Source organism: Dendrobates tinctorius, unplaced genomic scaffold (assembly GCF_039654945.1).
Source record: "Dendrobates tinctorius isolate UK_male_01 unplaced genomic scaffold, ASM3965494v1 ptg000312l, whole genome shotgun sequence".
NCBI classification, from domain to species: domain Eukaryota; kingdom Metazoa; phylum Chordata; class Amphibia; order Anura; family Dendrobatidae; genus Dendrobates; species Dendrobates tinctorius.
The window spans coordinates 2020521-2046927 of record NW_027361979.1 but is presented as its reverse complement, the minus strand read 5'-3'; the positions used below and the strand labels follow the sequence as shown (position 1 = coordinate 2046927).

Below are 26407 nucleotides of genomic sequence, written 5' to 3'. Positions count from 1 at the left end.
AACTTACAGATACGTATATGGATTGAATGCGCATGTCACATGGATGTCCCGTGGAAAAATCGCACTGAAATCGCATTACACTCGCATAGCACTCGTCTGTTTTTTCGGTCCGGAAATCAGACCGGTTTTTTTTTTTTGCTCGCAAATGGGTATGAGCCTTAACGCCCAGATTGGCTACGTTTCTCCTGACTTGAACTCGACAGCCTCAAGTATCCCATGGTCAGTACTAAATTGTGTCCTTCAGATGAGGAGCTCAATCATTAGACATCCGGTCTGCCTGCAAATATCAAATGTGGAGGACAAAAAGCATACGGCCATATAAAGCCCAGTAATCCTGCTGCAGAAAATTTTTACGTTTTTCACCCTCTCTGTTCTTCCCTTTTCTGTCTCGCTTCCTTACAGCCAGGACGGAGAGGTCTGCTGCAGAATCAAGTGTTCGTCCATGCTTAATCAGCTGCAAGAACCAAATTTATCTGGATTACTCCTTACAAGACAGATTCTCCGCTGTAAACCGCTAGCGGGGAAATTAAAGTGTGGAGCAATTAGAGGGAAAACCTGCAGAGAATTCCTCTCCCCGATCTTGGACAAATACAGAGAACCTGCAATCTCGTGGCAGTCGGATAGTGCTAGGAAGGCAAAAAACATGAATATAATATGAGGGTGTGTAATAATGAGGGTTACATATCCCTAGTCCCTGGAATGGGACGTGATCGACAGGTGGAAACTTACTGTGACGCCATCAGAACCCACATGATGCAGAGACATGAAAAAATGTTGATGAGCAGCCAACGCTAACCCCAACATTTTTTGGTTAGATTGTGAACACGACACTTTTCCTAATGATACCTGTTGGCTTTTTGTGCATTTGTGAAAAAACACCACTTTTTCACATATATTGTTAAGTCGCTTTTCTTTTGTCTTGTATCCATTTGATGTTTTTTTTCCGCCCAATTCTTCAAAATAGACCACATGGTTCATGAATTTTGTACAAAATAAAAAAAATGGGGATTCGTCATTTTCGGAGCTTGTTGTTAGACTGACAATATTCAAATGTACTTGCGTCCTTCAGGTGTGAGGGAACAGTATAGGCCAGGGGGAATAATGTGAACAGATAGTATGAGGACAGTAAGGGGATGGAAAAGTGAGGCGACAGTACAGGGATTGAATAGTGTGAGGAGACAATGTGGAAATGGAAAAGTGTGAGGGAACAATGTGGAGATAGAAAAGTGTGAGGGGACTGTATGGGGATTGAATAGAGTGAGAGGACAGTAAGGGGATTGAACAGTGCAGGGACAATGGAGATGAAAAAGTGAGAGGACAGTGTGTGTGTGGAAAAATGTGAGGGGGCAGCCTAGGAGGGGACAGGATGGGGGGAAAAGTGTGAGGTCACAGTATGGATTTGAAAAAATTTAATGAGATGTTTTTTTGGAAATGCATGAGGGGAAATAGTCTGAGAACAGTATGGGAGTAAATGGTGTAAGGGGGGAATAGTGTGAGGGGGTCAGTATGAGGGAAGTGTTCGGTGGACGGGGAGAAATGTGTGAGGGGCATTAGTATGAGGAGCCTGGGAGACAGTGTGAGGGAGAAAAGTTTCAGAGGACACAATGTAGAGACTGGATAATGTGAGGACACAGTATGGAGGGGAGATTTGTGAAAGGGAACGCCATACTGAATTTTTGCCCTGGGTGCAGGAACACCTAGATTTTGCACAGGGTATGTGTGTGTCTGGTACTTTTGAGCAAATAGTATATGGCAATGCTAGAGTGCTCAGCATGGATCTCTGCAACAATGTGAACCAAACCTTCAGTTCACCACAAATTTAACTCTGAGACAAACGGAGAGCGAGGTCTGCACGTCTGGACACTGAGCTCCCATCACTTTTACATCACTTTTGTGTTCTGCATACAAGTATGGAAAAGAGATTCTCCCTCCACCCTCTGAACTCAGTTTCTCTCAGTAAATAGGGGTACATCTAAATCCTTGATAAAGACGTAACCCCCTGACAGAGCAAGGGGGATACATCTGTATAAGCGATAACCGTCCCCACTGATGGCTCTTACTGAACATTAAGAAAAGGAAATGCTTTAATGGAATAGATTTCGAGGACACTTCGGCTGAGGACACGCGACTCCACTGATATATATATTACTCTTAATACTGGTTTTTATTTTTCACAAGGTGCAGAAACCTTTCAGTGCAACAAAAAAATAGACTAGTGTCTGAAGTGTGAGCATCCATGTAAGAATTAACCAGAAGAGGATTCTAACTCTGCAACAACAGTGCCACCCGGCCAGGACCCATTTCTAGGGATTTTCCTTGGTCTTCAGGTTGAACGTCCACATGTATGTAGGACCTCTCTGCCACATCTTGTACACAGGACAGGCGTAAACGTTGAGGGTGTTTATCTACAGGGATTGCCTTGATGAAGATGACCGGCATCCCTGGAGTTAAGTCTTTGAGCCACACATCGGTGATGATGCTGGTCTGTAAGGGGGAGATAAATGGTACCCTGTAAGTATCAGGAAGGGTTAAAATGAAGCTGCTGCTTTACGGTAAAATAGCGCCATCCTCATGTATGGCTTTATGTGGTACTGCAGCTCAGCACTATTCACGTCTGCACAAATGCCGAGACACCAAGTGTGACCCTTCTAGGACTATTTCAGTCTTTATTAGACATCTTTCTGGTGACGAGATCCCTTTTAAAAGCTCAAGTGAAATGTAGAAAAAGGTTTATCATTCTTTTTTTCTCTTCTTCAAAAAGAATTATATCAGATGTGATTATAAATCACCATGGAAAAAATATCTGGTGAACGCGACATTATATATTCAGCACCAACGTCTATAAGGAGCGAGTCCAGCTCCAAGATAAATGATGCGATAATAATAATAATCTTTATTTTTATATAGCGCTAACATATTCCTCAGCGCTTTACAGTTTGCACACATTAGGCCGTGATGGATGTGCGGAGACGCAGATTTCAGGCTCTTAAGCGCAACAGATATTGTAATGATAGATGGCGGTGTGCGGATGCCAGCCATGCGCTTTATTAATGCGTTACTGGCAGACGGATCTTAAATAGTCGGGTTTTATTTCTTCTTGGGAAATCTGTCGGATTGTTATAAATGTTTGGAACAGCGATTGTCTGGATTTGCCCGCAGAAGCCCTCCGTCCATGCTCCGCGGCTGGTAAGACGAATGCCGTATGACGGGCTTTTACGTACAGTGAATGCAGCTCATTCCTTCTACATCTCAGTCGTGGTCATTGCTTCTGCACCTGCTGAATTTATATTTCTTAATTTTGCATTTAGGAAGAAAATTAATAAAATCTAAATAGTCTGCAAATTGTCGCTTCATAGAGGAAGAGGACTAGAACTCTAGTGCCACCTATTGGAAATAGCAATCCTAAAAGTCAATGTCGACCCTTTAACGAGCCTTGTTACATGACTTAGGATAAAAGCCAAAACCAGAATCTCAGTTTGCAGACACTGTGTTTCAGGGTACTGCCCCTCGTCATTGCAAAGTGTGAGATCTGGTTTGGCTGAGTGAGAGGCGTCTGACCGATATCCAAGAAGTATCGTTTCTCCTTGCAGAAAATAACATGCTAAGCATGCCGAGATGAGGAGACTTAAAGCCGCAATGCTCCTCTGGGAAATATGCAAATTGTCTCTTCAGAGAGGAAGAGGACTAGAACTCTAAGTGCCACCTATGACTTTTAGGATTGCTACTTCTGTTATGGAAATATATGTGTATATGTATTTCATCTAGATCTCACTTGCCTGCTATAGGCTATATACTCTTATATACTCATATACACTCTATATATTCCTATATGCGCACTTAGAGATATAATCACAGCTGTCCTGAACTTTGTAGCTAGTTACTGGAGATGACCTATGTTACGTGTTACAGAACCACTCAGCACCCAGAATATGTTGTGCAGTTATATGTATGTATAATAGGTTCCATGTGAGATGCATGTCCCTAATGCATCAGTTCACAGGCTGCGCCCCTGGGCAGAGGGGACACAGTATTCTCCTTTTGTCCACCCTCCCCCCACCTTTGTAATTCCCACAGTAAACATCGGCAGGCTCCGGCCACCTGCGGCTTTTGTAATGTATGTCTGACCTGCCGCTTTTCTATTGACCGGCTCTCTGTATCTGTGTGATATATTCTGTGTCCTGTGAGTAAAGTGTTGTCAGACCGGAAATACACGGAGAAGCAGTGATCTTTTATATGCGCCCATGTAACCAAGGAATTCCAGCCAGCGTCATTCATTCAGACTCCAGCCAACGCAGAGCGGACCTCCGAAAACACGGGGTGGTACTGAAAGAGGTACCCCAGCTTGGTAGACCCCGTTACACTAGTGGCAGCGGCGGGATATGATACCCCTTCTACAGGAGGAAAGGAATGAATGGAAAACAACTACCAGAAGTTAAAAGATCTGGTGGAAGCCCGAGGGTTGATCGCCAGCAACAAAACAAAAGCGGATTTATAGCAGCCATCATGGAACACGACAGTGCAGTGCCCCCCAATGTGAACGTGGAGGAGACCGAATTCCAGAAGGAGATATAGAACAGATTGGCGTTCTGTGGCCCAAACCCTGCGGTAGAGATCATACGAGAGGTTATGGCTGATGTGCGTACAGATCTGAAGGAAAAGATGGCCGAGCGGACCAGGATAGAGCAAGCCAAGATAGAGATGGCAGAGCAGACCAAAGTGGAGCTGGCCAACATGGAGATGGCAGAGTGGAGAGAGGAGAGCCAGCGAGCAGGGGGAGCTCTGGCCTTCGACCAGGTACCTTCAACAGTAAGCCACAAAAAGATCCAGTATAATGCCTTCTGACAGTTGGGGGAGGCAGAGGAAGACATTGATGGCTTTCTGCAGGACTTTGAGCGGCAGTGTGCCCTTCATCAAGTGAAGCCGGAGGAACGGGTTCAGATTCTGGCCAGCAAGCTGACAGGCCGGGCAGCGGACGCCTATCGCACGGTACCTGATGAGGACTGTATGGACTATGAGCGGATCAAAGAAGTGATCTTGGCCCGGTATGCGCTGACACCAGAGGCATACCGCCAAAAGTTCCGCGGACTTATAAAACGCGTAACCGATACCCACGCTGAATGGGCCTGTAAATTACGGTGGTCACTGCTACAGTGGGTACAAGGGAGCCAAGCAACCACTAAGAAGGACGTCTTCCAGCTCTTCTTGTTAGAACAATTCTTTAATGGACTAACCCCCGAGACACAGGAATGACTTCGGGACAGGCGGCCAACGACTCTTGAGGAAGCCGCTCGTCTGGCCGATGAACATCATGATGCCAGGAGGCCGCAGTTGTCCGGATCAAAGATCGTCACTAGGGGCCCGCCCATGGACCTGGAGGGCCCCAAACCACCGAAGATTGTAGGGGGACCAGCTATAAACCCGGCCTACCACAGTCCCCCTGGGGCGCGATGCCACACCTGCCGTCAGCTGGGCCACCTGCAAAGACAATGTCCCAACCGGGCTCTGCATACCCAGTGGCCAAAGGCGGGAACAGCTACCTTCAGCCAGGTTGCTGTACACTGCTACCAAGGCGAAGCTGACCCGGCATTGGGGGCTACGACTAACCAAGGGGTGGAAGAGATGGAGGAAGTGCTGCATGAAGTAGACCCCGTGCAGGCAGCCCGGGCAGATAATCGACAACAGCATCAACAGGTCGTGTGGGTTAATGGGAAACGTATGCAGGGACTAAGATTCCGGAGCAACTTTGACCCTTGTAAAGCCTCATCTCGTCCAGGAACAAGAGAAGATGGACCGGACAGTGGCAGTCCATGTAGCAGGGGGAGCCATACATCGACTGCGCACTGCCAGGATTCACCTGAACTGGGGAGTCGGGGATGGCCTTGTTGAGGTCGGCTTGATGGAGGATTTGACTGCAGACGTCTTGCTGGGAAATGACTTAGGGCCCATGTTGTCTGCATTCTCGGTGGCCCCTCTGGCTGAGACCTATCCTGTGACCACCCGGAGACAAGCTCGAGCTGCGGAGGCGGAATCACACTCAGAGGAAGCCCAGGTAAGACATCCCAGCCCTGCACGTATTCCCATAGCCAGACACATTTCTTGGGCCACCCCAGATGAATGTAAGAAGTTACTTGAGGATCCTTCATTAGAGGGATATCGTGGGAAGGCACAGGATGGGAGAGGAGTACTGGAAGGGGAACAGTTTGTATGGAAGCAGTGACTCCTCTACCGGATCACAGAGCAGCACCACACAGGGACGTGCCCCACTATAAAACAACAGCTGGTAGTTCCAAAGAAGTATAGGCAGGAGCTACTGCGAATCTCTCATGATATACCTTTGGCCGGGCACTTCGGCGTCAGTCGCACCAGGCATCGTCTGACACAAAACTTCTTTTGGCCAGGGGTAACCTATGATGTTCGTCAGTACTGCCAGACCTGTGACAGTTGTCAACGCATTGGCAAGAGGGGGGATCGATGCAAGGCCAAATTACGCCCCATCCCCATTGTGGAGGAACCATTTAGCCAAGTAGCGGTCGATCTGATTGGGCCATTAGCCAAACCCAGTCCGTCCGGGAAAAAATATATATTGACAGTGGTAGATTATGCCACATGGTATCCAGAGGTGGTTGCGTTACCTAACATACTGGCAGAGATGGTGGCGGCCGCCCTGCTCCAGGTTTTCTCATGGGTTGGATTTCCCCGGGAGATTATCTCGGACCAGGTTACCCAGTTTACAGCAGAGGTGACCAACCAACTGTGGAAGCTGTGCGGCGTAAAGTCCATTAGAAGCGCCCCATACCACCCGCAAACCAATGGGTTGTGTGAATGCTTTAACGGGACATTAAAACAGCTCATTGGGACTTTTACCAGGAGATACAGGGACTGGGAGAAATTCTTGCCACACCTCCTGTTTGCCTATTGGGAGGTGCCCCAAGAATCCACAGGGTTCTCCCCGTTCGAGCTGGTATACGGGAGACGGGTAAGGGGACCCCTAGACTTAGTGCTGGAACACTGGGAAGGGGAGGGCCTCATAGAAGGGGTACCTATTTTACCCTATGTGCTGGAATTCCGGGACCGCCTACAGGAGCTGACTCAGGCTGTACGTGAGAACATGCAGGCGACTCAGCGGCGCCAGTGCATATGGTACGATCGGAGGGCCAGAGAGCGCACTTTGGAAATAGGACAGAAGGTCCTGGTGTTAGAGCCCACTAAGCAGAATAAGTTTCAAGCTGCATGGCAGGGGCCCTACCAGGTAGTGGGGAAAATAGCCGACACCACCTATAATGTCGCCGATTGTGACTACCCCAGGGTTATCCGCATGTTCCACGTGAATATGCTGAAGCCCTACCAGGAGCGCCCTGAAGAGGTAGTGGCCATCTGTGCACCTGAAACAGAGGATTTAGCCGGACTTCCCTTGCCGGATGCCTCAGGGGAAAGGACTCAGTCTAAAACATGGGACCAGGTACACTTGGGTGAAGACCTATGCCCCCGGGAGAGACAGTAGGCGGAGGCGTTGTTGAGGCTGTAACAGAGGATGTTTTCAGAGAGACCGGGGTACACTCGCCTGGCACAACACAAGGTTGAGACGCAGGATCAGACCCCCTGCGACAAAATCCCTTCCACGTCCCTGAGTCTGTACGAGAGGGGATGCGACAAGAGATGTTGCGTTTAGGGGTCATTGAAGAGTCAGATAGTCCCTGGGCATCCCCCGTAGTGTTAGTGCCCAAGAAGGATGGGACTACACGGTTTTGTGTAGACTATCGTAAGCTCAATGAGAAAACAGTGACAGATACATACCCCATGCCGCGTGTGGATGAGTTGTTGGGACCGGCTGGCGGGGGCAAAGTATTTGACCAACATCGATCTATGCAAAGGTTACTGGCAGATTCCCCTTAGTCCTGACGCTATTCCCAAGTCGGCATTTGTCACCCCGTTCGGCTTATTCCAGTTTCGAGTTATGCCATTAGGGATGAAGAATGCCCGGCGACCTTCCAAAGGCTGGCTGACCGGCTTCTGGATGGTCTCCAGGACTATGCTTGTGCCTACCTGGATGACATCGTCATCTGCAGTGCGACATGGGAAGAGCATCTAAATCACCTAGAGACAGTATTGGACAGGATCCACCAGGCCGGAATCACCCTGAACCCAAACAAGTGTCACGTGGGCAAAGCAGAGGTTCAGTATTTAGGGCATTGGGTGGGAAGTGGGAAACAGCGACCAGAACCAGCCAAGATTGAGGCCATAGCCAAATGGCCCATCCCACGCACTAAAACCCAGGTCATGGCGTTTCTAGGGACAGCGGGGTATTGCAGGAAATTCGTTCCCAATTACAGCAGCGTAGCCAAGCCCCTCACTGATTTGACCCGTAAGAACCAACCCCGCCAGGTAACCTGGACCTCAGAGTGTGAGGAAGCCTTCCGCCAACTAAAGGACGCCCTCACAAATACCCCTGTATTGGCCGCACCCGATCCAAGTAAACGTTTCCTTGTTCATACAGACGCTTCTATGTTTGGATTGGGGGCAGTACTGAGCCAAGTCGGGCCGGACGGCCAAGAACACCCGGTAGCTTACCTGAGTCGGAAACTAGTGCCCCGTGAAGTAAGCTATGCGGCCATCAAGAAGGAGTGCCTGGCGGTAGTATGGGCACTCAAGAAGTTGCAACCAAAACCAGGGGAAGAGTCTTGAGGAGATCATTTGCATATTCCCAGTGCCTTCTGGGTAAGTGAAGAGTCTCCGCGAGCTCAACGATGACTGGGTTTTGGCCGTTGCAGCTGAAAAGAGGAAATCGGAAAACCAGGGGAAGAGTCTTGAGGAGATCATTTGCATATTCCCAGTGCCTTCTGGGATAAGTGAAGAGTCTCCGCGAGCTCAACGATGACTGGGTTTTGGCCGTTGCAGCTGAAAAGAGGAAATCGGAAAACCAGGGGAAGAGTCTTGAGGAGATCATTTGCATATTCCCAGTGCCTTCTGGGATAAGTGAAGAGTCTCCGCGAGCTCAGCGATCACTGGGTTTTGGCCGTTGCAGCTGAAAAGAGGAAATCGGAAAACCAGGGGAAGAGTCTTGAGGAGATCATTTGCATATTCCCAGTGCCTTCTGGGATAAGTGAAAAGTCTCCGCGAGCTCAACGATGACTGGGTTTTGGCCGTTGCAGCTGAAAAGAGGAAATCGGAAAACCAGGGAAAGAGTCTTGAGGAGATCATTTGCATATTCCCAGTGCCTTCTGGGATAAGTGAAAAGTCTCCGCGAGCTCAACGATGACTGGGTTTTGGCCGTTGCAGCTGAAAAGAGGAAATCGGAAAACCAGGGGAAGAGTCTTGAGGAGATCATTTGCATATTCCCAGTGCCTTCTGGGATAAGTGAAGAGTCTCCGCGAGCTCAACGATCACTGGGTTTTGGCCGTTGCAGCTGAAAAGAGGAAATCGGAAAATCAGGGGAAGAGTCTTGAGGAGATCATTTGCATATTCCCAGTGCCTTCTGGGATAAGTGAAAAGTCTCCGCGAGCTCAACGATGACTGGGTTTTGGCCGTTGCAGCTGAAAAGAGGAAATCGGAAAACCAGGGGAAGAGTCTTGAGGAGATCATTTGCATATTCCCAGTGCCTTCTGGGATAAGTGAAAAGTCTCCGCGAACTCAACGATCACTGGGTTTTGGCCGTTGCAGCTGAAAAGAGGAAATCGGAAAACCAGGGGAAGAGTCTTGAGGAGATCATTTGCATATTCCCAGTGCCTTCTGGGATAAGTGAAGAGTCTACGCGAGGAAAAACCAGGGGAAAAGAGGAAATCGGAAAAACCGCGCGAATTTTGGCTCATCTTTCATCGTTTTTAAGAAATCTCAAGATGGAAGAGGCCAGGAGCCATTTGGTGAGCTGCATTTCTTGTTACATGTTCACAGATTTACCAGTGGAAAAGCCAAACTTCACATGCCACAAATGCAAGCTTGTGTCCTTGTTGGAGGAAAAGTTGCAAAATCTCGAAGAGAGGTTAGCTACGTTGAAGATCATTAAGGAAGGTGAAGAGTTCTTGGACAGAGCAGAATTATCTCTTCATGTTACAGAAAGAGAAGAAATTCGAAGTGCACCTGAAGAAACAGAGGAATGGAGACATGTGACCCAGAGAAGCAGGAGGATCAGGAGGCAGTCAGCACCCATACTGCTCAGAAACCAGTACCAGGCTCTCACGCAGGAAAACGATGAAGAAATACATCAGGATAAGACTTTGCCAACAAACAGCAACCTTGTACGCCTTCAGAGTCCTCCTGGATGGAGAAAGAAAAATGTTGTGAAGAAGAAACGGAGAGTGGTGGTCATGGGGGATTCCCTGTTGAGAGGAACAGAGGCCGCTATCTGCAGACCGGATATAACTTCAAGAGAAATGTGCTGTCTTCCAGGTGCAAAAATTAAAGATGTGTCTAACAGGATATCAGGACTCTTCAGACCTACACATGACTACCCATTCCGGCTACTACATGTGGGGACAAATGACACCGCAAGAAACGACCTGGAAACCATCTGCAGAGACTTTGAAGACTTAGGCAAGAAAGTGAAAGATCTGGGAGCGCAGGTGGTCTTCTCTTCCATCCTCCCAGTGGATGGCCATGGAACAAGGAGGTGGAATAAGATTCTGCAGGTGAACAACTGGCTACGTCGATGGTGCCGTCAGCAACGATTTGGATTTCTGGATCACGGAGTGAACTACTTATACGATGGACTACTTGCTAGAGATGGGGTGCACCTTACGAAGACTGGAAAGCATGTATTTGGAAGTCGCCTTGCTACACTTGTAAGGAGAGCTTTAAACTAGAACAACATGGGAAGGGAAGCAAAAGACCAGAAAAAGCCATACACCTGACAAATGCTATTGAGAACTCTGCTATTAGAAGTGGAAAGGAAGAACAAAGATGAAAGAATCTAATTAATAAAAATATTGGAGAAAGAGAAACCAATCACAAACTAAAATGTTTCTATACTAATGCACAAAGCATGGGCAACAAACAAGGAGAATTGGAACTACTAACACAGGAAAAGAAATATGATGTCATTGGAATCACTGAAACTTGGTGGGACAATACACATGATTGGAATACAAGACTAGAAGGATACAACTTATTTGCAAGAAACAGACTTGATAAACGAGGAGGGGGTGTTGCATTGTATGTTAGAAACGCGTATATCTGCACAGAGATTGAAGCTTCAGAGACTGGGAGTTCTGTGGAAACTGTTTGGGTAAGAATACAAGGACAGAACAATGGAAAGGACACCATTGTAGGCATTTACTACAGGCCACCTGTGCAAGCTGAAGATATGGATGAACTCTTTATGCATCAAATGGCCAAGTTCTCCAAAAAATATGACATAGTTGTCATGGGAGATTTCAACTATCCAGACATTTGTTGGGAATCTCTCTCAGGCAAAACTAACAGGTCAAGGAAATTCTTATCCTCTCTTGCTGACAACTTTATCCTCCAAAAGGTAGGGGAGAAAACAAGGGGAACTGCTACCTTGGATCTAATCCTTATAAACAGGGAGGAAATGGTTGAGGAGGTAAAAGTGGCTGGAACCCTAGGAGGTAGCGACCATGCTATTTTAGAATTTTGGATAACTAGAGGCGGAAGACCTGTGAAGACGCAGACGTCAAGGTTAGATTTCAGAAAGGCAGATTTTAAGGGATTCAGAAAGATAATTGGAGGGATCCAATGGCTGGATATCCTTAAAGACAAAAATGTCCAGGAAGGATGGGAAATCTTGAAAAATGAAATTCTCAAAGCACAGTTGTTAACAATTCTGAAAAGAGGGAAGAATAGGAAGCATTTAAGGAAACCAGGATGGGTGAACACAGAACACATGCTAAAAAGGAAGAAAAAAATGTTTATAAAATGGAAAGAGGGAGGCATATCTAAAGAAGAATATAATGCTGTCTGCAGAACCTGCAGGGCACAAATCAGATTAACTAAAGCTGAAAATGAATTGAGGCTTGCAAGAGATGTCAAAAGCAATAATAAAGGATTTTGGGGATATGTCAAAAGTAAAAGAAAAGTCAAAGATGCTATAGGATTTTTACAGGATGAAAATGATGAAATGGTAAGACAGGATGTTGAGAAGGCTGAACTTTTAAATTCCTATTTTGCATCTGTTTTCTCTCAGAAAGGAAATGTAACACCAACTGTTCTTCACTGTCCTATTAAGGGAATAGAAGAATCCAGGATATCTATAAACAGAAAGATAGTAAGGAAACACTTAGCTAACCTAAATGAATTCAAGTCTCCAGGTCCAGATGAATTACACCCCAGAGTACTGAAGGAGATAGCAGAAGAAATTTTTGAACCCCTCTCCATAATCTTTGAAAATTCTTGGAGAACAGGAGAAGTGCCAGAAGACTGGAGAAGAGCAAATGTTGTTCCTATCTTCAAAAAGGGGAAGAAGGTCGACCCAGGCAACTATAGGCCGGTGAGTCTGACTTCTATACCAGGAAAGATCTTTGAACAAATTATTAAACAACATATATGTCAATTCCTGGATAAGAATGAAGTGATTAAACAGAGTCAGCATGGGTTTGTAACTAATAAGTCATGTCAGACTAACTTAATTTCCTTCTATGACGGTATCACTGATTGGGTGGATCAAGGAAATGCTGTAGATATAGTATATCTTGACTTCAGCGAAGCATTTGACAAAGTCTCTCATACAATCCTTATTGAAAAAATGACTAAGTATGGAATGGAAAAGGCAACTGTTAGGTGGATTCATAACTGGCTTAGTGATCGGACCCAAAGAGTGGTCGTAAATGGCTGCACATCCAGTTGGAAGAATGTCTCAAGTGGGGTACCACAGGGCTCTGTCCTGGGCCCTGTATTATTCAACATCTTTATCAACGATTTAGATGAAGGAATTGAGGGTAAACTGATTAAATTTGCTGATGACACAAAGCTAGGAGGGATAGCTAATACTAGAGAAGAGAGAGAGAGGATTCAAAAAGATTTAAATAAACTGGAGAAGTGGGCAGCAACTAACAGAATGGTTTTTAACAGGGAGAAATGCAAAGTACTACATCTGGGCAATAAAAATGAAAAAAGCATATATAGAATGGGAGGAATAGGGCTAAGTGACAGCACATGTGAAAAAGACTTGGGTATACCAATAGATCACAGACTGAATATGAGTCAACAGTGTGATGCAGCAGCAAAAAAGGCAAATGCAATTCTAGGATGTATTAACAGAAGCATACAGTCTAGATCACGTGAAGTCATTATTTCCCTCTACTCCTCTTTGGTCAGACCTCATCTGGAATATTGTGTCCAGTTTTGGGCACCACATTTTAAAAAAGACATCAACAAACTGGAGCAGGTTCAGAAAAGAGCGACCAGAATGGTGACCGGTCTGCAAACCCTGTCTTATGAGGAAAGGTTGCAGGATTTGGGAATGTTTAGTTTGCAAAAGAGAAGACTGAGAGGAGACTTAATAGCTGTATACAAATATCTAAAGGGCTGTCACATTGTAGAAGGATCAACTTTATTCTTATTTGCACAAGGAAAGACTAGAAGCAATGGGATGAAACTGAATGGGAGGAGACACAGATTAGATATTAGAAAAAACTTTTTGACAGTTAGAGTGATCAATGAGTGGAACAGGCTGCCACGAGAAGTGGTGAGTTCTCCTTCAATGGAAGTCTTCAAACAGAGGCTGGACAGACATCTGACTGGGATGATTTAGCGAATCCTGCTTTGAGCAGGGGGTTGGACCAGATGGCCCAGGAGGTCCCTTCCAACTCTACGATTCTATGATTCTATGATTCTATGATTCTATATTTGTATGGACGACAGTTTTCCCTCCTAATGGACCATAATCCCCTAGTCTGGCTTAATCGGGTCTCCGGAGACAACGCCAGATTGCTGCGGTGGAGTTTAGCCCTACAACCTCTGGACTTCACCATCCACCACAGACCCGGCAAACAAAATGGTAACGCCGATGGACTAATTTGACAAACGGAACTTGCACCAACCCCATAAACTTCGGTCATCCCCAAACCGATCCATTGAGGATCAGACTGTGTATGCCGATTGCGTCGCTGAAGAGGGGAGCCATGTTACAGAACCACTTACCACCCAGAATATGTTGTGCAGTTATATGTATGGATAATAGGTTCTATATGAGATGCATGTCCCTAATGCATCAGCATTCCCCTTTTGTCCGCCCTCCCCCCACCTTTGTAATTTCCACAGTAAACATCGGCAGGCTCTGGCCACCTGTGGCTTTTGTAATGCATGTCTGGCCTGCCGCTTTTCTGTTGGCCTGCCCTCTGTATCTGTGTGATATATGCTGTGTCCTGTGAGTAAAGTGTTGTCAGACTGGTAATACATGGAGAAGCAGTGATCTTTTATATGCGACCATGTAACCCAGGGATTCCAGCCAGTGTCATTTATTCAGACTCCAGCCAACGCAGAGCGGACCTCCGAAAACACGGGGTGGTACTGAAAGAGGTACCCCAGCTTCGTAGACCCCGTTACAATCGCTTTTAGAGAAAACTGTATCTGAAATCACCCTTAGGCCTCCTGCTGGCGCAGAGCTCATATGGCGCCACACTGGGAGTCTTGATGGTGTCTTACTGTGGTTTCCTCTTCTGCCTCCATACAGCTCAGTATTATGGAGACCCTCTATATTAGATGCAACACTTTCTAACACCATATTTAAGGTATTTGATGGTTTTTGGATGAAACATAAAGGCACAAAGCATTACCTGTGTGTCCCAGCGTGCTCCCTCCATGAACAATCCGTGGACGTACGCCAATCTCGCGGAGGACTGCTGAAGTCCTCTCTGTTCGTCTTGGTCACATCGCACTGCAGAGTCATCTTATTAAGCGGCCATTCATTCTTCCTGGCCATAGACTGCATGATGGCCGTAAGGAAGGACTGTGGGTTAAAGAACCCGGCCAGCCAGATGGCAGAGGGCAGAGCAAATGGGCAGGTTTATTAAAAGCCTCTAATTTTTACACATTGTAAACATAACAATTTGCTGTAAACTTTCGGTTGTATTTGGCGGACAGTGCAGCATCACCAGCCTTTTACCTTATTATCAGCCCTAAGTTGAGCTCCTTCAGGGAGCGTTTGATCTCTCTGGCCAGCAGGAAATGTTGCGCCCCCAGGAGTATGGTCACCACAGTGGCATTACCTTCATCCTAGGGAGTGTGATGTCATGCTTGGAAGCAATAAAGGGTCTCTCTGTCAAGTAAATTCAACACACAGCACGGTTCCCACTTCAGGCCAGCAGAGGGAGCTCTGAACCAAAGCTGGGGGAGGAGCTGCTCTCTGGGGGCCAGGAAGGGGAAGTTTAGTTAGTTCCTGTCAGGAGGGAGAAGCGTGTGGACGAGAGGAGAAGAGCTGGAGGATTGAGCAGAGCTCAGGCTCACTTCGAGCGTAGCGCATGGTTCCGGGGTCCGTTCCCCAAGGCTGTTTGTGAAACTGATGTTCCTGCAGCAGAAACCAGAGGAATAGGAAGCTGTAAATGCTTTGTTCCCACATAAGACTCGGATGTACAACTGCAACGTGTGAGCCAGAAGAAGAAGGCTACAGCTGTCTGCCATAGGAGGGGGTTCTAAAAGAGAGCAAGCAAGAGGAACTTCAGTGTAACTCAGTACTGCATGTACCTCAGATAAGCGCTAGAAAGGAGACTACACAACCCATCTGCATAGAGAGATTCCTGAGTTGCTTCCAGGCTGGCCAACTCCTGTTCCATCTGTAATCTGCATCCTGGACTGCACTTGCAAAGCAAAGTAAAGGTAAAGGAAACTGCACCCTGTTGTGTCATTGCCTTCTTCCTGCAACCCCTTCAGCACTGCTACATCTCTGTGCCTAACACTGCACCCTCTTCCTCAACACCTATTCTCAATGCCCTGGGACTACAGCTCAACCTGTGGGGAGCTATTACATCATGCTGCCTTATACCATCTGTCCCAGGGGATCTGCCTGCAGCGTCGGCTTAACCCCTTTATTGCCGAGCACCACAGGTGGCGTCACGTATCATCCACTTATAAACTTTTACCAGCCACGCTTAACCCCTTTTACATGGATGCCCAGGGCCAAGGACTGGGTCACTGCTACTGTGACACTTCCCTCTGAGACACCGGCCCAGTACCGAGTACCCCACCCATTTTGGCATCCCGAACAGGGTGTCCCCGAGTCCTGTGTGCCAGAGACTGTGTGTGTGCCATAGGCCTATTGCGCCATTGCCACCATTACTCCGCCACTTGGTGCGCGTGGTAAGCCAACGTGGCGGGCTGTTGTGGGCGGAGCCAGAGGAGAGCGCAAAAAAGTGAAGTGCTGCGTGGGAAGAGATCAGCGCGCGGGAAGTGAGAAGCAGAGGCCTGCAGTCTTGGCATCCCCCGATCATCCAGCCTGCGGAGCGGCAACCAGTAAGCCAGCGCAACCCAGGGCCTGGCCAACGTTAACTAGGGGGGAGGAGAATGTCTGAGGCAAGAGAAGATGCTGCGGTGAATGCCACCGCACCCTGTTGCGAATTCACTTTCTGGTCTGTCTCTGGTTGCTGGTGAGGGTAGTAGAGCTGGTTGTATTGACAGAGGAGTCGTGAGTTCTCTTTCCGGGCTCCCTCTGGTGGTTGCAGGAGGTAATGAAGCTGATCTAATTAACAGAGACCTGCCACATGATAATGAGGACGACGATTGGACATCTAGAGTCTCTGACTGGATTTAAGACAGGCGACTCCCTCTATCCCTGCTGGTGATTTTTCCTGCCTCCTGAGGTCTTAGTTTCCAGTTCAGTCCCTGCATTCTCAAGCTAAGTGTTCTTTGCTATTGTTCACATTTGATTTGGTTTTGTCTATTCAGTTTAGTGTGGTCAGCCAGCCCCGGCTGGGGCTGTGCTGAATTTCCATTCTTGTGTTACTGGTTGTGCCAGTTTGCTTTTTGTCCCTTATTAGATTGGCCTTTTTTTGCTCTATTTTCAGAATATTCCAGAGTGCTGATATAGTGGGTGAAGTCTAGTGACTTCATGGTTTTTTTGCTGTCAGAAGTGTTGGACATTTTTGCAGGGGTTTTTGGCGTGATTGCAGACAGTATATTTCCATTCCTGTCCTTTCTAGTTAGTGTGGGCCCCATCGTTTGCTCAGCCTATTTTCCTACCTGCGTTTGTGTTTTCATCTTGCTTCACCAACAATATATGTTTGGGGGCTGTCTATTCCTTTGGGGTCTGCTCTGGGGCAGTTTAGATTTCCCCTTTTCTTGCTTTAGGCTTATTTAGTCCTCCGGCTATTTCGAGGCGTCTAGAATCATCGTAGGTACGCTCCATGGCTACTGGTAGCTGTGTGGATAGGATCAGGGGTCTGCAATCCGCTTAGTTACCAACCTCTCTAGTTTTCTGTGGCTTGGTCTTGGTTTCCTCCTCGGTGACCCAATCATAACAGCACCCCCCCACAGCGCCGCAAGATGCAGAGCCCAGCGCAGCCACGGCCCCAATGGCACTGCAGAATCCAGCGGCTAGTGCCGCTTCCAGAGCGCAGCAGGAACAAGCCCCCATCACAGCAGTCCCCATAATGCCGCTGTCCATGCCCTATATACCTGGTTACCGCAGTACTCAGGGGAGTCACATACCCTGAGTGAATTTAAAGAGAGACTGTGCAGTTTGTTTGAGGTGTATCCTCTGTCTGAAAGCCAGAAAGTGAACATCCTTATTGGGCAGCTAATTGGTGCAGCGCAAATGGAAGTAAAAGCCTGGCAGGACACTGATAAAGAGACTGTTAAAAAGATCCTGGCTAAGCTAAGAAGTATCTTTGACACTCGCAAAGCAGCTGAAATAAAAATGAGATTCTTTGGGTGTAAGCAGAGAGCGCAGCACAGTATGCGGGACTATGCTCTTAACCTGCAGGAGGCGCTGCGAGCCATAAAGCAGATTGACCCAGACAGTATGAAAGATGGAGACAGACTGTTAAAGGAGCAATTTATTGAGGGACTCCTATCCAGTACACACAGAGCACAGCTGCGCATCATAGTGGGTCGCCCCGTCCCAGGGCTGTGGGGTACTCGGTACCGGGCCGGTGTCAGTGGGATGTGTCAAAGCAGCAGTGACCCGGTCCGTGGCCCTGGGCACTCAAATCAATGGTGGTTTGTAGTTAATGGAATGGAATAGTTCGTGATGCCACCTGTGGTGTTTGGCAAGCAAGATGTTAAGCCAACGCTGCGTGCAGATCCTCTGGGGCTGATGGTGTGTTGCAGCATAGACGGTGTAGCTCCCCACAAGTGAAGCTGTAACCCCAGGGCAGTGTATAGGCGCAGGCGGTTGGAGGAATGTTGGTACCCAGATATAGCAGTGCTGACGGCGTTGGCGCACAAGTGAATGGAAGACACCAGGGCTGGTAGTTCCAAAGCTTTACTCACAGTTCGTGGTACACACTGGTGCCTGCCTCCGTGCTGTGTCCTCCGGGGCAGACACTCAACGAACCTCCCGGGCAAGTCAGGATTCTCCTCTCCAACACCCCGCCAACATGTACCTCTCCTGAATGACTCCTCTATTGCGCCTGGTAGTGTGAAGAGCTCCAGTACCGTGGTACTCTGAAGTTCCTCCTGTCAGATGTTCCTAACAACTCTCCTTGTACGGCAGACAGCTGTAGCCTACTTCGGGGACTCCCTTTATCCTGAGTCCCGGCTCTCTATACAGATGCTGTTGTGCCCCAAGTCTTGGATGGGAGTAGTGCATTTACAGCCAACTACTCCACCGGTGTCTGCTGCAGAACCATAAGTGTCCATACAACCTCGGGGACCGGGCCCCGGCCTTGCGCTGAGAACCTATAGGCAGGGTTCCTCTTCCAACCCACAACTCCTCTCTGTTCTCCTACTCCTTCGTTCCTCGCTGTTCCTTCTCTCTCTTATGGAAGCTTAGGTTGCAGTTCTACGTCTTTCTCCTGTTCTCATGTCACTGAGGCAGCTGCAGCACTCCTTCCTCTCTCTCGGACCCATCCTCAGTCTCTCCTGACTGACTGTCCTTCTCCCGCCTGACCTCCCGTCAGACTGACCTGTAATTCTAAACTTTCCCAATATTTTATATATCTCAACTCCACCCACCTCCCAGCACATCTCGTGTTACGAAGCAAGGACCCACGAAAGGTGCTCTGCTATCCTCTAAGCATGGAGTCGCAATCTGGTCCATTGCTGAACTATCCTGTGTGTGGGTGCAGGTGTTGGAGCGTGGAAAGGAGTTCCCAACTTACCTAGGTGGTGGGGCACTACACCTTAGGAGAAGGTGCAGTACCTCTGTGGCGACTGAGCCTCAAAGGCGCCACAATAGCCCTACAGAACCCTGATCTAGACTTTGCAGACTTCAAAAACAGGGCTATTTGGGTGCTGCATAAACCAAATGTCATCAGTCCAGCGCCCCCTAGGCGCCCAGCGATCACATACCACCAAGAAGCAGCATCTTTCCCTCCCAGCCCTGTGGGGGCTGATGCACAGACTCTGGATAATGATCCATCTACAGGACTGCGCCTTCAGGTCCAAGAGCTGGCCAAAAGTATGGCTGCACTTGCCAAAACTGTGCAGTCCATGCAGATGTCCTCAAAGGAGAAGATCCAGCTGGCCTACAGTCCAGAGGATGCCCCATGGCTACGGAAGAAGAGGATCCCGCCACTCCAAGGGAGAGACAATGATCGCTATGACCAGAATGGACGTCTCATCTGTCGTCGCTGCTGCATGGCAGGCCACATCGCAAGATTCTGCCACCCTGGGGCAGAGGGCCAACCCCCAGGAGTAGGACCACAAGGCCCAAAGAACTTGCAAGCAAAGTATGTTGGAGGGCGACCGGTCCTCCCAGTGGTGATTGACGGTATCCCCATGAACGCTTTGCTGGACACTGGCTCTCAGGTGACAACTATGCCATATATCCTTTACAAGTGGTATTGGGCTGACTCTGAACTTACTCGCGGCCCAAGTGATGAATTGACAGTAGTTGCCAGCAATGGTCAGTCTTTGCCGCAAGTAGAATGTAAAGAGATTACCATTAAAGTGGGGCGAGTAGAGTTAAAATCTCAAGGTCTGATAGTTGTAGACATTGATCGACGAGAATGTAACCCAATGATGACCTTAGGTACTAATGTGATTGAAAATTGTCTTGCCGAGGTTACTGTTTTGTTGCAACAGGTGGCTGAGACTGCTGGTTCCAGTGAACAACGAGTCCTGCAGAAGGAGATCAAGGCCCTGATGCAAAGACAGCAGGTAGAACTGTCTGGTGGAGAAATTGGCAGCGTCAGAGTGAAATTTTAATTTGGTGTCGGGCAGCCATCGGCCTCAGAGGAAAAGATTACCAAGCATTGGTAGAGCTAGTGTACTCTGATAGCAGGCCCACTATCCTGACAGCCAGAGGGGTAGTTGATGTCCGCAAGAGAGAGTACCTGTACGCCTCTTGAATTGTGGGGAAGAGGAGGCCACCAATACTTCGGTATGCCACAGTTGCTAAGCTGCTTACCATCAGTAACAACGCAATACACGCAGCAGAGCCCTTGGTCTCGTCCGACCAGGCAGGGGACAATGGCTCTGTAAAGCAGCTGAAGGAGTGGTGTCAGCAACTGCAGGTGGGAACTGAATCCACCCCTTCATACCAAAAGAGTGGGGTTTACCGAGTGACTAAGGAGTATGAGCGGGTATTCAGTTAACACCCCCTAGACTTTGGGAAGGCAAAAGGAGTTCAACACCATATCCCCACTGGAGATCATCCACCCATTAAGTAAAGGTACCGGCCTATACCCCCAACACAATATCAATGTGCCAAAAGTATGTTGCGGGAAATGAAGGAGGCTGGGGTGATCAGAGACAGTTGTAGCCCCTGGGCAGCTCCGATAGTCTTTGTGAAAAAGAAAGATGGCACCATGAAAATGTGTGTTGATTACCGAAAAATTAACAACATTACACATAAGGATGCCTACCCATTACTCAGAATTGAGGAGTCATTAGCTGCACTTAAAACTGCTAACTATTTTTCTACCTTAGATCTCACTAGTGGGTATTGGCAGGTTCCCGTGGCAAAGGCAGACAAGGAGAAAACAGCGTTTACCACCCCAATGGGTCTCTGCGAGTTCAGCTACATGCCATTCGGGCTCTGCACCACCCCAGGGACATTTCAACAGCTAATAGAGTGCTGTTTTGGACACAAGAACTTTGAGACAGTCCTGTTATACCTTGATGATGTCATTGTTTTCTCCAAGACTTATGAAGACCATCTGAATCACCTGGCTGAGGTGTTTCAAGCCTTGTCCAACTTTGGCCTGAAAGTGAAGCCATCCAAATGCCACCTCCTGAAGCCCAAAGTACAGTACCTCGGCCATGTAGTAAGTGCAGAAGGTGTGGCACCAGATCCTGACAAAGTCACTGTCTTCCGGGACTGGCAGAAGCCCAGCAACCTCCATGAGGTACATCAATTCCTCGGGTTGGTAGGCTACTACCGAAGGTTCATCAAAGGCTTCACTGAGATAGCCACTCCTATGCAAAATATTCTGGCGGGCCAGCCCAAGAAACCCAGGAAGAAGAGTCCTACATTTGAATGGAATGAGGAACTGGAGAGGTCCTTCACTCGACTGAAAATAGCCTACCCAGATTATGACCAACCATTTGTTCTGTATACTGATGCCAGCAACGTGGGACTGGGAGCAGTACTGTCACAGGTACAGAATGGCAAAGAAAGAGTGATCTCCTACGCCAGCAGGAAGCTTCGTCCCACTGAAAGGAACCCTGACAGCTACAGTTCCTTCAAACTGGAGTTCCTCGCCATAGTCTGGGCTATGACTGAACGATTCAAGCATTACCTAGCTTCAGCCAAGTTTACCATCTTCACGGACAACAACCCGTTGACACACTTGGAAACTGCCTAATTAGGTGCACTGGAGCAGCGATGGATGGCCCGGCTGTCTAACTATGAATTCACCATCAAGTACCGAGCGGGGCACAAGAATGCCAATGCTGATGCGCTGTCCAGAATGCCCAATCTGCCAGATGCAGGAGAAGACCTTGAGGCACTCGAAGAAATAGAGTTACCTGCCTTTCACCGGCCAATTGCGGCCCAACGTGCCCAAGGAGTGAGAAACCGATGGTCTATTGTGAAAGAGGCCACCCTAAATCCATTGCCTCATCATGACTGGGCAGAAACACAGGATAACAACCCCGCAGTCCGCCTGGTAAAGGAGCTACTGTTGCAAGCTGACTCATGCCCACGTCCAGATGCTCCTGAAGAAACCCAGCAGTTGTGGAAGGAAAGAGGCCAGCTGTTCATCTATGAGGGAAAGCTGTGTCGGAGGAGTATCAATGCCCGCACTCATGAGTTGGTCTGGCAGGTGGTAGTCCCAAAGAGGGAGGCATCAATGGTCTTGGAAGCATACCACAATGGAGCTGGACACTTCGGATGGAAGAAGTTGGAGGCCTTGCTCCGGGAGAGATTCTATTGGGCTGGTATGAGGAAGGCCATTGAAAATTGATGCCGGGAGTGTGGACAATGCAACCTGCGCAGGAAGGACTATAACAGCCAGCGAGCTCCTTTGCAGCCAATAATAACTAAACAGCCACTCGAGTTGGTCGCCCTGGACCATGTGAAGCTGGTTTCAAGCCGTTCAGGCTACATTTATGCTCTTACCATCGTTGACCACTACTCGAGATTCCTGGTAGTCATGCCTGTCAAGGATCAAACAGCCAGGACAGCAGCCAGAGCATTCCAACAGCTCGACCACACGGATACCCCGAGTGAGTGCTTACAGATCAATGTCCAGCCTTTGAGGCAGAAGTGTTCCAGGAATTCTGTAATTTGTACGGTTGCAAGAAGATCAGGACAACACCGTACCATCCACAGACCAATGGCATGTGTGAAAACATGAATCAGGTGGTGATCGATCTACTGAAAACCTTGCCTTTGGAAGAGAGGAATTTGTGGCCAGAGAAGTTACCAGATCTGGTAGACCTCTACAATCACATTCCTGTGAATTCCACCAACTGCACACCAGCCTACCTAATGAGAGCGAGGCCTGGCAAGTTGCTTATTGAATTGGATATGGGAGTTCTTACACCTGAGGTGACATCACCAGATGCTGACTGGGACACAGAGAGGCAGCAGCAATACTGAAGAGTACAAGAGTATGTAGAAAAGAGTCTAGCTCAGGTGAGACAAAAACAGGAAAAGAACTACAATCAACATGCACATGCAGTTCCCTTGTCACCAGGAGAACAAGTCTTAAAGAGGAAAAGGAGAATGCATAAATTGGATGACCAATGGGAAGCTGAACCCTACACCATCTTACCATCAAATTTCGACAACACCAAAGTGTAAGGCAGTAAGGATGGAGGAGAAACCTCATCAGCAGTATCGAGGGATCATCTGAAACTGTGCCCTGACCAGCTAAAGGAAAGGATGGGAGAACAAAACAAATTTAACCCATAGAAGAAGAAGAAAAGGTCAACACTGTTGAATTTCCTACAACCTGGACAAGAGTGGATCAAGCCATCGTACAGTCATGGCCAAAAGTTTAGAGAATGACACAAATATTAATTTTTACAAAGTCTACTGCTTCATTTTTTCTAATGGCAATTTGCATATACTCCAGAATGTTATAAAGAGTGATCAGCTTAACAGCAATTACTTGCAAAGTCAATATTTGCCTAGAAAATGAACTTTATCCCTCAAAACACATTTCAACATCATTGCAGCCCTGCCTTAAAAGGACCAGCTAACATTGTTTCAGTGATTGCTCCATTAACACAGGTGTGGGTGTTGATGAGGACAGGGCTGGAGATCAATCTGTCATGATTAAGTAAGAATGACACCACTGGACACTTTAAAAGGAGGCTGGTGCTTGGCATCATTGTTTCTCTTCTGTTAACCATGGTTATCTCTAAAGAAACACGTGCAGTCGTCATTGCACTGCACAAAAATGGCCTAACAGGGAAGAGTATCGCAGCTAGAAAGATTGCACCTCAGTCAACAATCTATCGCATCATCAAGAACTTCAAGGAGAGAGGTTCCCTTATTGCCAAAAAGGCTCCAGGGCACCCAAGAAAGACCAGCAAGCGCCAGGACCGTCTCTTAAAAGTGTTTCAGCTGCGGGATGGGGCTACCAGCAGTGCAGAGCTTGCTCAGGAATGGCAGCAGGCAGGTCTGAGTGCATCTGCACGCACTGTGAGGTGGAGACTCTTGGAGCAAGGCCTGGTCTCAAGGAGGGCAGCAAAGAAGCCACTTCTCTCCAGAAAAAACATCATGGACAGACTGATATTCTGCAAGAAGTACAGGGAGTGGACTGCTGAGAACTGGGGTAAAGTCATTTTCTCTGATGAATCCCCTTTTCGATTGTTTGGGACATCTGGAAAACGGCTTATTCGGAGAAGACCAGGTGAGCGCTACCACCAGTCTTGTCTCATGCCAACTGTCAAGCATCCTGAAACCATTCATGTGTGGGGTTGCTTCTCAGCCAAGGGAATGGGCTCTCTCTCAGTCTTGACTAAAAACACAGCCATGAATAAAGAATAGTACCTGAATGTCCTCCAAGAGCAACTTCTCCCAACCGTCCAAGAGCAGTTTGGCGATCAACAATGCCTTTTTCAACATGATGGAGCACCTTGCCATAAAGCAAAGGTGATAACTAAATGGCTCAGGGAACAAAACATAGAGATTTTGGGACCATGGCCTGGAAACTCCCCAGATCTTAATCCCATTGAGAACTTGTGGTCAATCATCAAGAGACGGGTGGACAAACAAAAACCTTCAAATTCAGACAAAATAAAAGCATTGATTTTGCAAGAATGGACTGCTATCAGTCAGGATTTGATCCAGAAGTTGATTGAGAGCATGCCAGGGAGAATTGCTGAGGTCCTGAAGAAGAAGGGTCAACACTGCAAATATTGACTTGCTGCATTAACTCATTATAACTGTCAATATAACCTTTTGTTACTCATAATATGATTGCAATTATATTTCTGTATGTGATAAAAACATCTGACAAACACACATAAAAACCAGAGGCCAGCAGATCATGTGAAAATATAATATTTGTGTCATTCTCTAAACTTTTGGCCATGACTGTAGTTCCTGTCCTAATCTTTCCCCAGCCTACTGCAACTGAAGTAGCAGAGACTCAAGAGAACCCTGAAAATCAGGAAGTTCAAGCAGCGGATGCCACACCAGCAGTGGAGCCAGAGAATCCTCGCCCTGCCAGTGGTCAATCTGTCATGCCCACAGTGAGTCTAAGAGTTCGTAGACGGCTACTACCCAGTTTACCAAGAGCAGTAACAGGCCCACTAAACCTAAATAGGCCATTAGAAGTACCCATGCTATGCAGATCTACCCGTAGTACCAAAGGTGAGATCCCAGTTAGATATAGAGATTAAAGTGCAAATAGAAAATGTAAACTGTAATTGTAAATATGCAACTTTTCAAGTTTATGTGCCTACAGAGACTCTGTAAGAACTTTTGAACAATCTCAATTTGTTTTTGATGGACAATTGGACAACAGGACTATGTGTGGTCAAAACTACTTGTACATAGTTTAACAACTGCTGAGGAAATGGACCATGGACATTGACGCATGGACTAATCGTCAAAAGGACAATTTTTGAGCTTTGGGTTTTTTGTAATTTTTCATTTTTGAAATCCTGTTACATTTACAATTGTTCATTTGTTAATATGTTTTGCATGTTTTCTTCAGTCCGGGAGTACTGAATTACACTAGGGGGGAATGTGGCGCCCCCAGGAGTATAGTAGTATAGTCGCCACAGTGGCATTACCTTCCTCCTAGGGAGTGTGATGTCATGCTTGGAAGCAATAAAGGGTCTCTCTGTCAGGTAAATTCAACACACAGCACGGTTCCCACTCCAGGCCAGCAGAGGGAGCTCTGAACCAAAGCTGGGGGAGGAACTGCTCTCTGGGGACCAGGAAGGGGAAGTTTAGTTAGTTCGTGTCAGGAGGGCGAAGTGTGTGGACTAGAGGAGAAGAGCTGGAGGATTGAGCAGAGTTCAGGCTCACTTCTAGCATAGCGCATGGTTCCGGGGTCCGGTCCCAGAGGCTGTTTGTGAAACTGATGTTCTTGCAGCAGAAACCGGAGGAATAGGAAGCTGTAAATGCTCTGTTCCCACAAAAGACTTGGAGGTACAACAGCAACGTGTGAGCCAGAAGAAGGAGGCTACAGCTGTCTGCCATACGAGGGGGTTCTAAAAGAGAGCAAGCAAGAGGAACTTCAGTGTAACTCAGTAAGGCATGTACCTCAGATAAGAGCTAGAAAGGAGACTACACAACCCATCTGCATAGAGATATTCCTGAGTTGCTTCCAGGCTGGCCAACTCCTGTTCCATCTGTAATCTGCATCCTGGACTGCACTTGCAAAGCAAAGTAAAGGTAAAGGAAACTGCACCCTGTTGTGTCATTGCCTTCTTCCTGCAACCCCTTCAGCAT

At 47.5% G+C, this 26407-nt stretch overlaps 1 pseudogene; it reads right to left on the bottom strand.

Annotated features, from left to right (window-relative positions):
- Positions 1-2262: 2262 nt before the first annotated feature.
- The window catches only part of LOC141073685 (dynein axonemal heavy chain 9-like), a 46807-nt pseudogene continuing 22662 nt past the window's right edge, over positions 2263-26407 (bottom strand).